Source organism: Acartia tonsa, chromosome 10, assembly GCF_053477335.1.
Source record: "Acartia tonsa isolate MP-2025a chromosome 10, ASM5347733v1, whole genome shotgun sequence".
In the NCBI taxonomy this organism is placed as follows: Eukaryota; Metazoa; Arthropoda; class Copepoda; order Calanoida; family Acartiidae; genus Acartia; species Acartia tonsa.
The window spans coordinates 15,530,446-15,543,934 of NC_137269.1; the positions used below are offsets into that span (position 1 = coordinate 15,530,446).

General features: G+C 29.3%; 1 long non-coding RNA gene across 1 annotated transcript; it reads right to left on the reverse strand.

Moving 5' to 3' along the window:
• Positions 1 to 8,700: 8,700 nt before the first annotated feature.
• LOC145329519 (uncharacterized) lies at positions 8,701 to 11,906 on the reverse strand. The gene is made up of 2 exons (XR_013882952.1): positions 11,378 to 11,906; positions 8,701 to 11,265 (listed from the first exon to the last, which is right to left on the reverse strand). It is a non-coding gene; the product is annotated as an uncharacterized LOC145329519 (long non-coding RNA).
• Between the last annotated feature and the right edge of the window lie 1,583 nt (positions 11,907 to 13,489).

Here is a 13,489-nt window from a genome sequence, read left to right on the forward strand (position 1 = left end):
AATCTTTCCGTAAAATGTAAAAAGATATAAAAAAAAGACCAATAAAAAAATCTTACTTAATCTTTTTTCTTTAAAAATGTAGTCTTCTTTTAAGATCTAAATATTGTAGCATATGGTTGTATTTTATTATTACGGAGCTCTCAATACAGAGTCAATTCTAATACAAACTATTACGATAAATACGATTCATTTTTTACGTGGTTTTACCACAGCAAAGATAGTTTTAGATTTATTTTATTAGAATGTTGTTTACATAAGACAATGACAAATTATACTGAGGAAAAATAAGGTTGTCTAAGATTATATATTTTTTATAAAATTCAATCCTCAAACAATGAAATCAATTGTAGTCAAACCAAGACAAATTTGCAGCGTTTAATCCACGTCTAATTTTTTATAACATGAATAATTGTGTGTATATGTTTAAATAATCAAGGACAATTGTGTTCATAAGTAGGACACAAGAAAAAGGGGAAAAACAATTTTTTTTCTCTGGGACTTTTAAAAATAGTGTTTGAGAGCTCTTTTTTAAAAACGATATGTTTTCTAATTTTCAAAATCCGCTAAAACCAAGGGTCTTGCAATAAAGTTGAATAACATGCTATAAATATAGAGCAGCTACGCAACTAACAATGAATATTACACATAGTAGAATAATAGCTATACATGATTATTAAGTAAATAAAAAATGTGTAATGTGTAAATTTTATAAAATACTGCAAGCCTGGTTGGAGTATAATTTTCAATATAATTTCTAGGAAGCTGCAACTGCTAGAAACCCATCAAAACAGTAAAATTTTATTATAAAATAAGTAATCTCTGCAATACTCAATTTGTATCAAAAGACTTTTAATGAGGTACAATAAAGAACCTAATATCTAAGATAAATAGATCAAAATCGCTTGAAAAATAGGATCAATCTATTTTCTTTTTACAACATTGCGTTTTTTCAGTTGTTTTGTATGAGCGTTGAAGATTTAAAGGTGGTGGTTAGATGAGTAGGCACATATTAATGGCAAATTTACAAGTCAACAACTTACAATTTATTACCTATTGGACTTTTGACATTTTTTTATCTATAATATTCATAATTTTAGCTTTTATTTTGTGTATTTTTTGTGGAACAGAAGTGGCTCGACCTAACGAAAATTATTTTGCCCCAACATTGAGAAAAATTATTTATGTTCTACAGATAAATAAACAAAAGAATAATATTAAAATAAATCCAGAGTTTTAAGAAACACTTTTTATAACCGGCGGGAAAAAAATGTGGTAAAACTTTTTTCCTTTGGGTGCAATATCCCTGTCGGTGCTTGTGTCTACTTGTCATCAAGTTCACAGCCGCTGGGGTATCAACATTCAAGTGTGTTACAATATCTATTTCATCTTTTATACACAGTGAATTATGCCTGTCTGTATAAAGATTAAGATCTTGTAAACCTCTCAATTATACCTTCCGATCAACCGAAAGGTTTCAAACTATTTTCTGAGGCAATTGACGGCTATAATAATTTTAAGGTAAATTAGGTTTTTTTTACAAATCGAACTTGATAAACATTTGAGATTTGCTTGCAATATAAAATCCTAAGAATTTTAGTTTTACTCTATTATTACAATATTTTAATTCAAAATATGAAGTAGAAATAATTCAAAAACTTGTAATTTTGCTTAGTCAATAATATTTTTAAGCAAAGACATTCTACAAATCAATTTGAGCGTCTATCATGATATTATATAATTATGTCTATGAAATGTCTGTTAGTTGTCTATTTATAACCAATTACCAAAACACATATAGAAATTAAAAATATAATAATTATATCCATCCATCTTAAATCTGTCCATCAAAACATACATTTAGTTAAAAACAAAATGTTTATCTGTCCAGCTAATCTTGGTAAAAGTCACAAATAACTCTTTATATTGTTTATATCTATCTATCTATTATTGTTTTGTATTTCATACCCATTAGGGGGGGGGGAGGGGTGAGATTCAGGATAGGTCAATGACTTTAATTTTTAGGCTTAAATTGAAAACAAAATATATAAATATGCGTGTATGTGTGTGTGTGAGTGTATAATAAGAGGTTCAATAACCTTAACTTAACCCTAAATAACATGCATACAATAACAACCATTACTATCCCCTCCCCCTTTTTTCTAAACCTGTAGATTATTTAACCCTTCTCAGACTAATAATACATCCTAAGATCCCTAATCCCCCCCCCCCCCTTAAAAATCCAAGCTCTCTTTCCTGTTTTATAAAAACCAAATATCCATATATACATTCTTTAACCCTTACATGCATTATAAACATACTGCCTGATTGTATTGTACCCCTCCTCCCCTAAAAAAAAACACTCCTTTCCCATATACCAGTCCTTATTGCCTTTCCAAACCCTTTTTATTTAAATACATAACCCTTATATATGCAATGGCCTTAGGGTAAGTACAGGTAAGTCTAGCCTAATAAACAAAACAGCTAAAGTTTTTTTCAGCAAAATAACTATGTTTTCTAAATATTTTTTACTGAGAATCAAAGCGGCATAAAATCATATTTCGAATAAAAATAAAATAACAAGGCTGATTAAGTAGCCCCACAAAAAAATTGAGAAACTATAACTTTTTAGAAAGAATTATATTAGTTAAAAGATGTACCAAAAATCCAACAAATTTTGATTTTTTTCAAAAAGTAAAGGACATGCATTATCTTCTCATAAAACAGGAGTGCTATAAAATTTTTGAAAAATTGCAACATTGTAAAAACACCACAAGCCAATAATAAATAATACCTATATGTTTTGATAAAATTCCCCGCAATATTTTGGGTACTATACATGTAGGCTATATAGGCATATCTAATATTATTTTTATCAAAATATAATCGATAAACAACAGGTGAATTTAACCTTATACTTTACACATTTACAATTTTCTCACACAAAACTAATTTTTGATTAAACTCATCTCATATGTTTTTAGGATTTTTAAAGGATAGATTTACTTTAACTTTAACTTTTACTTTAACTTTAATATCTTATTATTTAGGTTGCACAATGGAAAAAAATTACCTCAGCTATTGAAACTTTGACCTGCGTAAAAAAAGACCAAAATTTAGTTTTTCCTTTCATATAAATTTTAGTTTCTGAACCCTAGCATCTAGGGGCTCTATATTAAAAGAGGTAGGGGTAGGGGGGGAGGAAGGCAGAAAAATAGTCTAAATCTTTCCCAAGATTTATCCCATGTCATAAATGTTAATAGAAAATACCTTAGATCTATCACCTTTGTGTAGCTTCCCTAAAATGGAGAAATCTTAAGCTTTAGACAAAAAAATTGGATATAAAACAATACTTAGATTTTTTGAAAACAGCTATTTTTAGGGTATATGAAGATTTTTTAATAGACAAATTCTTTAATTTTGATTTTACTAATAAAAAATATCAAAATATCACATTTATTATAAAAAAGATGCCTACCTATAAAATCACAAATTGATAAACGCTATCACTAAAAAGTTATCTTAACTATGATAAACTAAAATGAAAAAGCCTAATTTTCTTAATTTGACCCAAATACATTTGTTTTATTTGCTAAATTAGTAATTACAATACACCAAGTTTTATTAGACAGACCCTAAACAGGCTTTATTACTCTTCTTTCCTTCATTATTATAATCTATAATAAAAAGTAGAATGATGTCTGTCCGTCCGTCCGTCTGAAGCTTAAGATCTCGGTAACCACTGAACCAATAGAGAATATACTTACTGGTCCTGTAGTGGTTTTAGGCTATTTTCTTGGGGGGTGGGACACCCCCAACCCCCCCCAAAACCCCCCCCCCCCCATTTTTTTTTGTCGGATATATCCTTATTTTTTTACGAATTTCACCTTAACTTTTTTTTATCATCTCTTGGGGCAAAGCCCTTAGAGGCTAGGGGCGAAGCCGCTAGTATATATATAATATAAGTAAAGATATCTTCTCCTTTAGCTTCTTATTGCTCCAAGAAGGTTTACAACTTTTTGGGGAAGGGTACTTCCACCCTACCGAGATAAAAAGATTAATTTTATTCTTACCCTCTTCCCCAAGGGACATCTAGGGGCACAGTCGCTAGTTTATTATAAAAGTTAGCCTTTTAGAGAATTCTCATTTACGTAAGTAAGTATATATTCTATGTGGATGTATCCTCCTTGTTTTTGATGGATTTAAAAATAAACATCAATTTATTTAAACTATCACGAAATAAATTTTTTTTCTAATTAAAGAAAATACTACTGATGAATATGATAATTAAAGGTAGAAGATAAATATAAGAATACTCTTAGTATTGTCAATTGTTTACATATTGCGAGGGGAGAAATAAAAATCGGAGGGTGGCAAGAAATTTATTATTTACTTAAAGATAAAAAGAGGCTTTGGCTACCCTAAATATTACTTCATAAACTCATGCACAATTTAATAAAATTAGGACAATTATGTCCATGAGTAGCGTAGCAATAGGAATTACTTAACATTAAAGAAAAACAAAGTTAAATATATAAATATTAGCCAACAAATCACTGAGTTTGACATTTTCGTTGGTAAATTCATTATATGATTTTGAACTTTATAAAAAAAATGTAATACGAAAGATGTGGCCAATGTTTAATGATTGACCGAAGTACGGACATAGTAATAGAGCATCTATGCCTCAATACCAAGAAAATAAAAATAAACATACCTCGATTAACACTTCTGTTTATTTTTAATACAATTTTTCCCAAAAAGAATTTTTTTGTCACATATTTTATCACTGCATGTTGAGTTATGTGTTAACCCTTAAGGCGCGGGCGAGACACTACAAAAATAAGCCTTTGAAGCAACATACTTACACCACCCCCCTCCCCACTCCCCCAAACATTTCCCCCACATGCCTTAACTTACACACAAGCATTTATTTTTTGCTTTCTTTCTATATGGTTAATTTAACCCTTCTTAAATTCCACCCACACCCTACCCCTCCCCCATGCGTCTACACCAAAGCAATGGTCTGAGTACCATGATAACCCTATATCCTATCTCATGCTTTGCCCCCTCCCCACTCTACAAGTGTCTCTCCCTCCTAGTAGGAACTGCCTATACTTAACCCTATCCATGCACAAACAACTCAACAGGCAAAGATATGGTTGAAAAATATTGAAGATAGCATAACAGGGATAAATAGGATTCTTAAAAAAACTAATTTCTTCTTAATATTTAAAATAATTTGTTTTCTTATTAATTTGTAAGATATATAAATTATTTAAGAAAAATAATCCCTGCGGGGCCCCAAAATGGGTGGACATAGTGAAAATAAATATATATGTTTTGAAGGAGTCTGGGAAGGTAGGGTTAAGCGAGGTATAAAAAGAGGGGGGGGGGGGGGTATATGTGTGGATAAATAATAAAGAGTTTAGAAGCGGGCATTGACACCAAATATACATAAAATCTCAAACATAAAACCCTAAATGGTTCAAGTATAAAAGCGAAGCTTTTCTAAATTGGTCATGTAACATATGATTTAATCATCATATACCGTCATTTTTGGCGTAGTGATTTCTGTGAAGTTTTAGGCACTATGCAATATTACATCCCAATTTGTAATATCCAAATAAATTAAGAAGAAAGGTTGTTTTGTCTGAAGTTTAAGATTTCAATTAATACTGAACCGATTTAGATCTGAAAGGATTCCAGGATGGTTTAAGACTATTTTTTTTGGATTTAAGTCTTGGGTTTAGGCTATTTTCTGCCCTTCCCTACCCAAATTCAATAGATGCTAAGGGCGTATCCGCTAGTATTTTCATATAGTAAAAATAATAAAATTTCTTTAATATTTAAAGCACTGCCACTCAATGGCGTGTGGTATGGGGTGTATAAAAGTGTGAACACCCACCATAAAATTGAAATTGTGAGGGCTAACCTTACCTTTTTCTTCCCCTAATGGTTTTACACCTCCTGGTGAATCGTTTGTTAATATTCCTTTTTTCTTCGCTTTAATAGATTTGTCATCCTTGTTTTAGAAATGAGTTAAAATCACTTTTGCACTCGGTTTTCTATTGCACATTAAAAAATAAATCAATATTTTCTCTATATAATAAAGTGCATAAATTAACAAGAAAGACAAAAAAAACTCAGCAGCTAATTTTAGTGCGGATGAACTACTCCTGGAGCGAAAAAAATATAAAACCAGACTCCGGCAAATAAAGTTGTCCTTTACGGCTCAATATCGATGACAGATACGTGGAGCCTCCGGTTTTTTTGGTCCTGAGGGGCAACAAAACAAGGTTTTTAATTTCTTTTTGGAAAAATTTCTATGATACTATACAATAAATGTATTTGAAGTTGTTTTGATCCAGTGAAATGAATTTGATTCAGAGCCATACTAGAAAACATATCAGCAATATTTTATTACTAACTGACTAACGAATCAAAATCATATGTATATCTTAACAAAAACAAACATCTATCTATCCAATTAGCATTGCATTTAAAAAACTAATTTCCTAAATATTTTCTGACGGGTATTTGGAATACTAAAGTAGCTTCGCTTCTATTAACAAGCTAAGCAAATAAGATTATGTTAATATGTCATAATAAGAATTCATAAGGAACAAGGTGGTTGTATGTCTGTTCATTTGCATCTCGCAATCTGTAATTCTACTTTTTCCCTTCATTTGCTTTGCTGCTCTAACTTAGGATGTTGTCATCTTTGTTAACGTCTTTACAAATCGTTCCTCATTTGCTTGTATGTGCATTTTATAGTCTTTTTTAAAATTAAAATCTAATACCTGTAAAGAAATTTATGTCTTACTTAAAATTGCAAAAAAATGTATTCTGAAACTAAGATTTTGAATTCTATTTTTTCGTTGAGCCTATTAGGATATAATACACCTGTTGACCAATCGCTTTTTCCAATGCATATACATTGTATAATGCACTTAATAAAAAGGAATCAAAATTTTTAAATGAAAATTAATCATGTTTTTGATTTAATAGAAATTACTTACAAGTTTACACACCTTACAGTCAATCGAGTTATTCTAGAGACTTTTTATCATTTGCACCTGTAGCCGCAAGGGTTGCGGCTCACTGAAGATTAAAGCGTGGCTAAATATGTAGCTGTGGCCTTCTTTATTTGGCGGATGTAGCTTCTCCATAGCAAAATAATAGCTTATGTCTATCATCAAGACTATTTTCATGTAATCCAAAAAATACGACTATGGCTGCCAAGTCTTGCCGAGTTTTTTAGAATAACAGTGTAGATACTCTTTAACTCTTATATTTGGTTGATCAGTTTCTTCTTGTTAATCGGATTTTTAGAAGAGGGTCGCCCCTCCATTGATCCTTCTGTGTAAAATTCTGATTTCTCAGATGTTGTTACCGTGCATTAACTTAAAATTGAAAGTGCCTATATTCCCCTATTTTTCTCGTGAATCACTGTGCGAGCCACTGTCACCTTATTCAATCTGCAATACTTAAGGACTTAAATGTTGTCTTAGTTTTCTTTTCTTTATTTGTCTAATGTCTATTTGTCTATTTTGTACAAATTGTTCCAAGTGCATATTTTACTATAAACCATGTGATAGAATAAAGCAAAGCATGGACAATTTTGCATTTATTAGTAGTAAAGATCTCTATAAGTGAATGTGTCCCTGGCGCTAGCTATTTTTTAAATTTATCTGCAACAATTACTGAATCAATAGCATTTTTTTATTTTTCGATGTGCAATGTTTGAAACCTTGCTTTTTAAAAATCGTTAATTACTTGTATGTTGCACCAGATTTGTTGTACTCTGACAAAGTAATACTCGCAGCCGGCTAAAATAAAGATACTGGATGCACGTACTAACCAATAAATGGAATCCATATTATAAAGCTCAATTAACGACAAATTTTCCCCTGTCAATACATCCACGTATATCAGAACCATTATTATAAAAAGAGTTTTTTATCTAATATTCACACACATTAGAAATAGGAAAGGGTTAAGAAAGATCAGTAATAAGAGGGGGTCGGATCTGACACTTTTGCGTAAACAGGGAGCATATGCTTTGTCTTAGGAGTGAGAGGATAGGTTATACAAGAAAAAAGTTTACTTTTAGGGTGTATTTTTCTTATATTTAAAAAAAAAATTGGATTCGGCCTCCAGGTTTAGGTGCTGCAGGCCTCCAGGTTGTCTCTGGACAGGTAAAAATGAAAAAAAATTTTTTTTGAAGAGTTAGAGTTCAACTTATAAAACAAAATATGCATCTTTTATCTTCAAATATGTTAATAACATTCAAAAGGATGCATATTTTGTTTTACAATTTGACTTCTAACTCTTAAAATTTTTTTTTTTTTTTATTTAAACCTGTCCAGAGACAACCTAGAGGCAAGCAGCACCTAAACTCGGAGGCCAAACCCAATATTTTTTTTAAATATAAGAAAAATACACTTTTTTCTTTAATAACCTATCCTCTCACTCCTAAAAGCCTATGCTCCCTGTTTACGCAAAAGTGTCAGATCCGACCCCCCTCGACACAGAACTAGTATTTACTTTTCAGAGCATAAGTTGGTAATAAATAGATTCCCTTTTAATAGCTGTTTTATCCTTATACTAAAGTAACATTTATTAGTGCTATCCGTTTTTAAATTATAGACGGACATATAATACATGTAAAATAGAAATGCCAATAAAAATAACAAAATATTGAAATCCAATTGAATTTATTGAATAAGATATGAGATATATATAATATTTGTGTGTGTATGTAATATTTAACATTTCAATTTAATATACAAACAAATTATACCAAATTAAACAGTCTAAAATAAGTTAATATTATAACAAGAATAATAATGGCAATAGGTAACGCAGCAACAAGCTGTAATATTCTGCAGTCTAGAATTAGATTTTAAAATTTCTGTTAAGTCTAAATTGCGTAGCAATAGTAGAGTCTAGACAGTAGTAACTATAGGTTTTATACTACATATACTGGTGGAGTTTACAAATTTTACCGACGAGTTATAGAGTAGCGACACTATCATAATAATGAATTGAATAAGTATTTAAAATATTGACAATCAATAATAAAACAAATCAAAAATGTTACAAAACGAATGTATAAAAAGAACAATTAACCAGTTTCTACAAAATTTGTTGATCACAGTTAAGGGGGGGGGGGTAGGGCGGGGATTTATTGAAGTTTTCGTATCACACATCAAAGTGTTATTTTCCGACATAGAGTAGATTAAATAATGAAGTTTTCAAATAAATATGGATTACGTATGCACATAAATATAAGATTAAAAGATATCTACAACGTTCCTTTCCTAACATTTATAAAAATTTTCAAAATATTAATTAAAGCAAAGGTTTCGAGATTTTTTTAAACTTTAATTAACTGTGATGTAAATTTTGTAGAAACTGGTGGAAAAAAAACAATACAATAAAAAATGACAAATAACTAGAAATATAATAAAATTTATACTGATAATATATTAAAATGTATTATTAGAAAGGAAACAATGTAAGGTACATGAAAATGGCACAAGACTACAGAATAAGAGGACATTCAATGAACAGTACCATGATGTTTTTTCTGGAACAATGGCTCTTAGGCTTTTTGACTTACCCCTCCCCCAAATTACATATAGCATGCCTAATACTTAGATTTCCTAAACACTCTTGACCTATCAAACCCGCAAATCAAAAGGTTTTCATGAACAAAAATATTTAAAACAGATATTTAAATTCATGTTAAATTTTTGTTTTAGTGTCATGTCCAGTCTCATAGCTTTGTGTTGAATAAGTTCACAAACAAGATACTGTTCCTGAACTATCCACTTTAATAAATAATTAACCTATACATAAATAATGTGAGGTTGTGTTACTCTATACTCTATACTGTGCTCATCCAATTTAAGTAAAATGCTTTGTGTTCTAAACATATATAATATGTTACTGCTTCTTCATATTTATATGACACGTTATGCTCACAGTAAAAAAAATTAGGTTTTGCTATCTTAATAAAGAAAAGTTCTACAGCTCTTGGGATTAAAATTTGATTAGGTTAAACGATAATATAAAGTATATGTTGCTTCGTACGAGAGAAAAAAAGGTGCTTGACATTCAAAAACATTTTCAGTCATTGATATAAGTAGTTATTTATTTGTCTTTTCCTATAATAACTATTCTTTTATGTAATATACAACTAATTAACAACCTTTTCATGATTGCACAAAGCCAGTAGTTGTTCAATAAATACTATAAAATGTTTGGCGATATCTTTTAAGTATTTTTAACTAAAAGCACAGCATGTCATTTAAAATGAAAAAATATGGTAAATAAAAATGTAAAAAAGTTGTTGTTTAAAATAAAATGTGTTAATTTTTGTTTATTTTATATTTTTATTAACAGGGTTGTGAACCTTGGAAAATCTTTTTTACTCAAACTTTCTCATTAGACAGTTTTAACATCAGTTTCTTTAAAATAATGCTCATTTCTGTTCTTTAACATAATAACAACATATAATTGTGCAATAAGATGCAGAAAAACAACATTATCGCAAAAATAGTTATTTTTAAATCGCAGAAAGTTTGAAGAAAAAATACAGTTTTCTTTGGGTAGAACATCTATGTCATATGATATTGTATATTGAACTGAGTGTACTGCTGCATGTGGATATATGCTTGGCTTGGTCAAGGTCATGTACTAGTTTTAATAGGTACTATTTCATAAGGGAGGGAAGGATATGCTAACTTGGCGTAAACATTGAACACTGAGTTACAGAAAGAAGAAATTTATATTTTTTTATTTTGTCTTTGTACCTTTTGCTTAGTTTCATTTAACAAAAGTATAGATTTGTATGATTTAGTTACTTTTGCTCAATGTTTACTTCAAATTACTAGACATTTCCACCCCCCAAAAAAAATTTTTATTAGGTTGACGATTTTTAAAAATGCACAGGGTTAACCAAAATAAACATTATTTTTATTTTATAATGTTTCCTATTAAATAATCTTAAAACAAAAGAAGCCATATTAATCATTTCATTTTTTCTAAAAATTCTTGTTTAAATTAAATGCTTAAATCAAAGAGTACATAAAAATGGTAAATGTACTAAAAAAATTGAATAGGAGTGAAGTAGTGTGTATTTATATCTATCTGACTATAAGAGAATCTTGGACTATTCTTTGTACTATTGAATTTCTAAAAACTATTTAAACACATTCATTTTTGTTGGTAATACTCATTAAAGATTTTTGAAAATTACTGAAATTGAGACTATTTATTGAAGAGTTCTGAGAGTTTTTACACATTGATATATGTTATCAAATATTTTACTATGTGTAGAAACTTTCTTATCTCTTTCATAAATAATCACCTTTTCTTTTTGATTAAGTTCATTTACTTATTAAAATTATCTAATTAATAATTACATTATTAATATTTTTAATCATATTAAATCAAATTTATATTATTTACATATTTATTTTATTATGTTGAAAATACTAGAAGTCATGGAACAATAATTATTTTTTGTTGTAAGTAACTACGTAATTATAATTCTCTGAATGAATCATCTTTTAATACTATAATTTTGGTTGATTTTGTGCTTTTAATAGCTAAATATAATTTGAGTTCTTTCATTTTTAGATTTAAAGGAGCTTGGCACACTAATTAAAAAATGAAGTGGGGGCTAATATAGTACTCTTGTTAATTATATTTATCAGATCCCAAAAAGAGCGACCCCTCTCCCTCTTTTATAAAATAAGAGGGGGGGGGGGGGGCGAAAGTGACACTTTTTGAAACCAAAACTAAAAGTCAAAGGAACTCAACTAAAAAAAGAGTTACAGGTCTGACATTTTGCATGGCAGTTGCTTTATAGGGGTACAACATGGAACTGTGAAGAAACGGCGTCGCAATCCCCGAAAACCGCCGAGAAACGGCAAAAAAAATTTCGGCGGGAAACGGCGGTTTTCGGCGGTTGCGCCGCCGTTTCTTCGCAGTTCCATATTTTACCCCTATAAAGCAACTGCCATGCAAAATCTCAGACCTGTAACTCTTTTTTTAGTTGAGTTAATTTGTTGACTTTTAGTTTTGGTTTCAAAAAGTGTCACTTTCGCTTCCCCCTTTTAACATGCCAATTTCCAATTGTGCTTAAAGAAACCCCTATTTGAAAATAATACCCTGTTTTATCTAATACTTAAAACTTAAGATTTAAAAATCAAATATTTTTTGGTTGTTTTTTTCTGACTAAGGACTCTAAGAGTGCTAGAAATGGAATGTCAACTTTATTTCTTGCATTTTCTCATTATTTTTTTATAAATGCTATTCAATGTGATTTCAACAGGTTTTAAAATTAACAAGAACAAATTTGATTTTTGTTTTTTACTTAGGTAGGTATTTGATTGAGAATACGTATTACATATTAATGATTAAAAACATGTGAATTTTGTTTTAAATTTCAATTTTTGTAAACTTTCAGGAGCTCTTAATGATTTCTTAACCCTAAATTTCAATTTACGATTTCATGTTACTTTTTCTTTGGCTAAATCTAATGAATTAAGATTTCACATTTTTGGTAAATTGTTGTCTTTTTAAAATGATTAAATAAGAAATGAAAGTCGAATCCTAAGATCTTTTTAAAAACTTGCACATTTCTACTAATATAAGAGTTAAATATCCTATTATTTTCTATTTTTCTCACAAATGCTAAACATAGTTTTTTTTATGAAATTACAGTTTCTGAATCTTACTATTAAGTATCATTCTAAATAAGTAGATTATATTGCTTGATTTATATTTCTTAATATCAGAATACTTAAATTCATTGATAACACATATATAGGTATCTTAAATACTTTATACTAACTTTATGTTATTATACAATGGAAGATGTCATTTATTGGTAATGTTTGTATTACTATATTATATTTCTAATAAATATATTACTTGTAGATTATTTAATTTGTATTGCTAAATAAGGGAAGGTAAGGGAGGGTGAGAATGGAATAGAGCATAATTATATCATTTATACAATAAGAATGATAGTAATTTATGATGTAACTTATTTATACTTTTACTAAAGGATAAACAGTTCAGCAATAAAGTTTTAATTATTTCATATTACATGAAAAAATATTTTTAAAAATTTAAAGATGCAAAATTGTTTATCCTTTAAACTGTAATTTTTCTGTGATGATAAATTTTATTTTCCTGTATGTTTATTATTTATTACTGAAGTTTGTGTTCCATGTGTAAAATAAATTTATTCTCTCCTGCTAGTTATGATCTTCGGAACAGAACTATAATTAATTTCTCTCTCTTATAAGTTGGTGCAGTTGGTATCGGGTTTCATATCACCCATTGATATCCTGATATTACAAGCTTGGCAACATTCATCTCAGTAATTAGAATAATGAGCATATGGATTGGGGCAAAAATTGGGATAAAGGGCCAAACAATGCGCCAACCAATGGATTATTGAAAATAA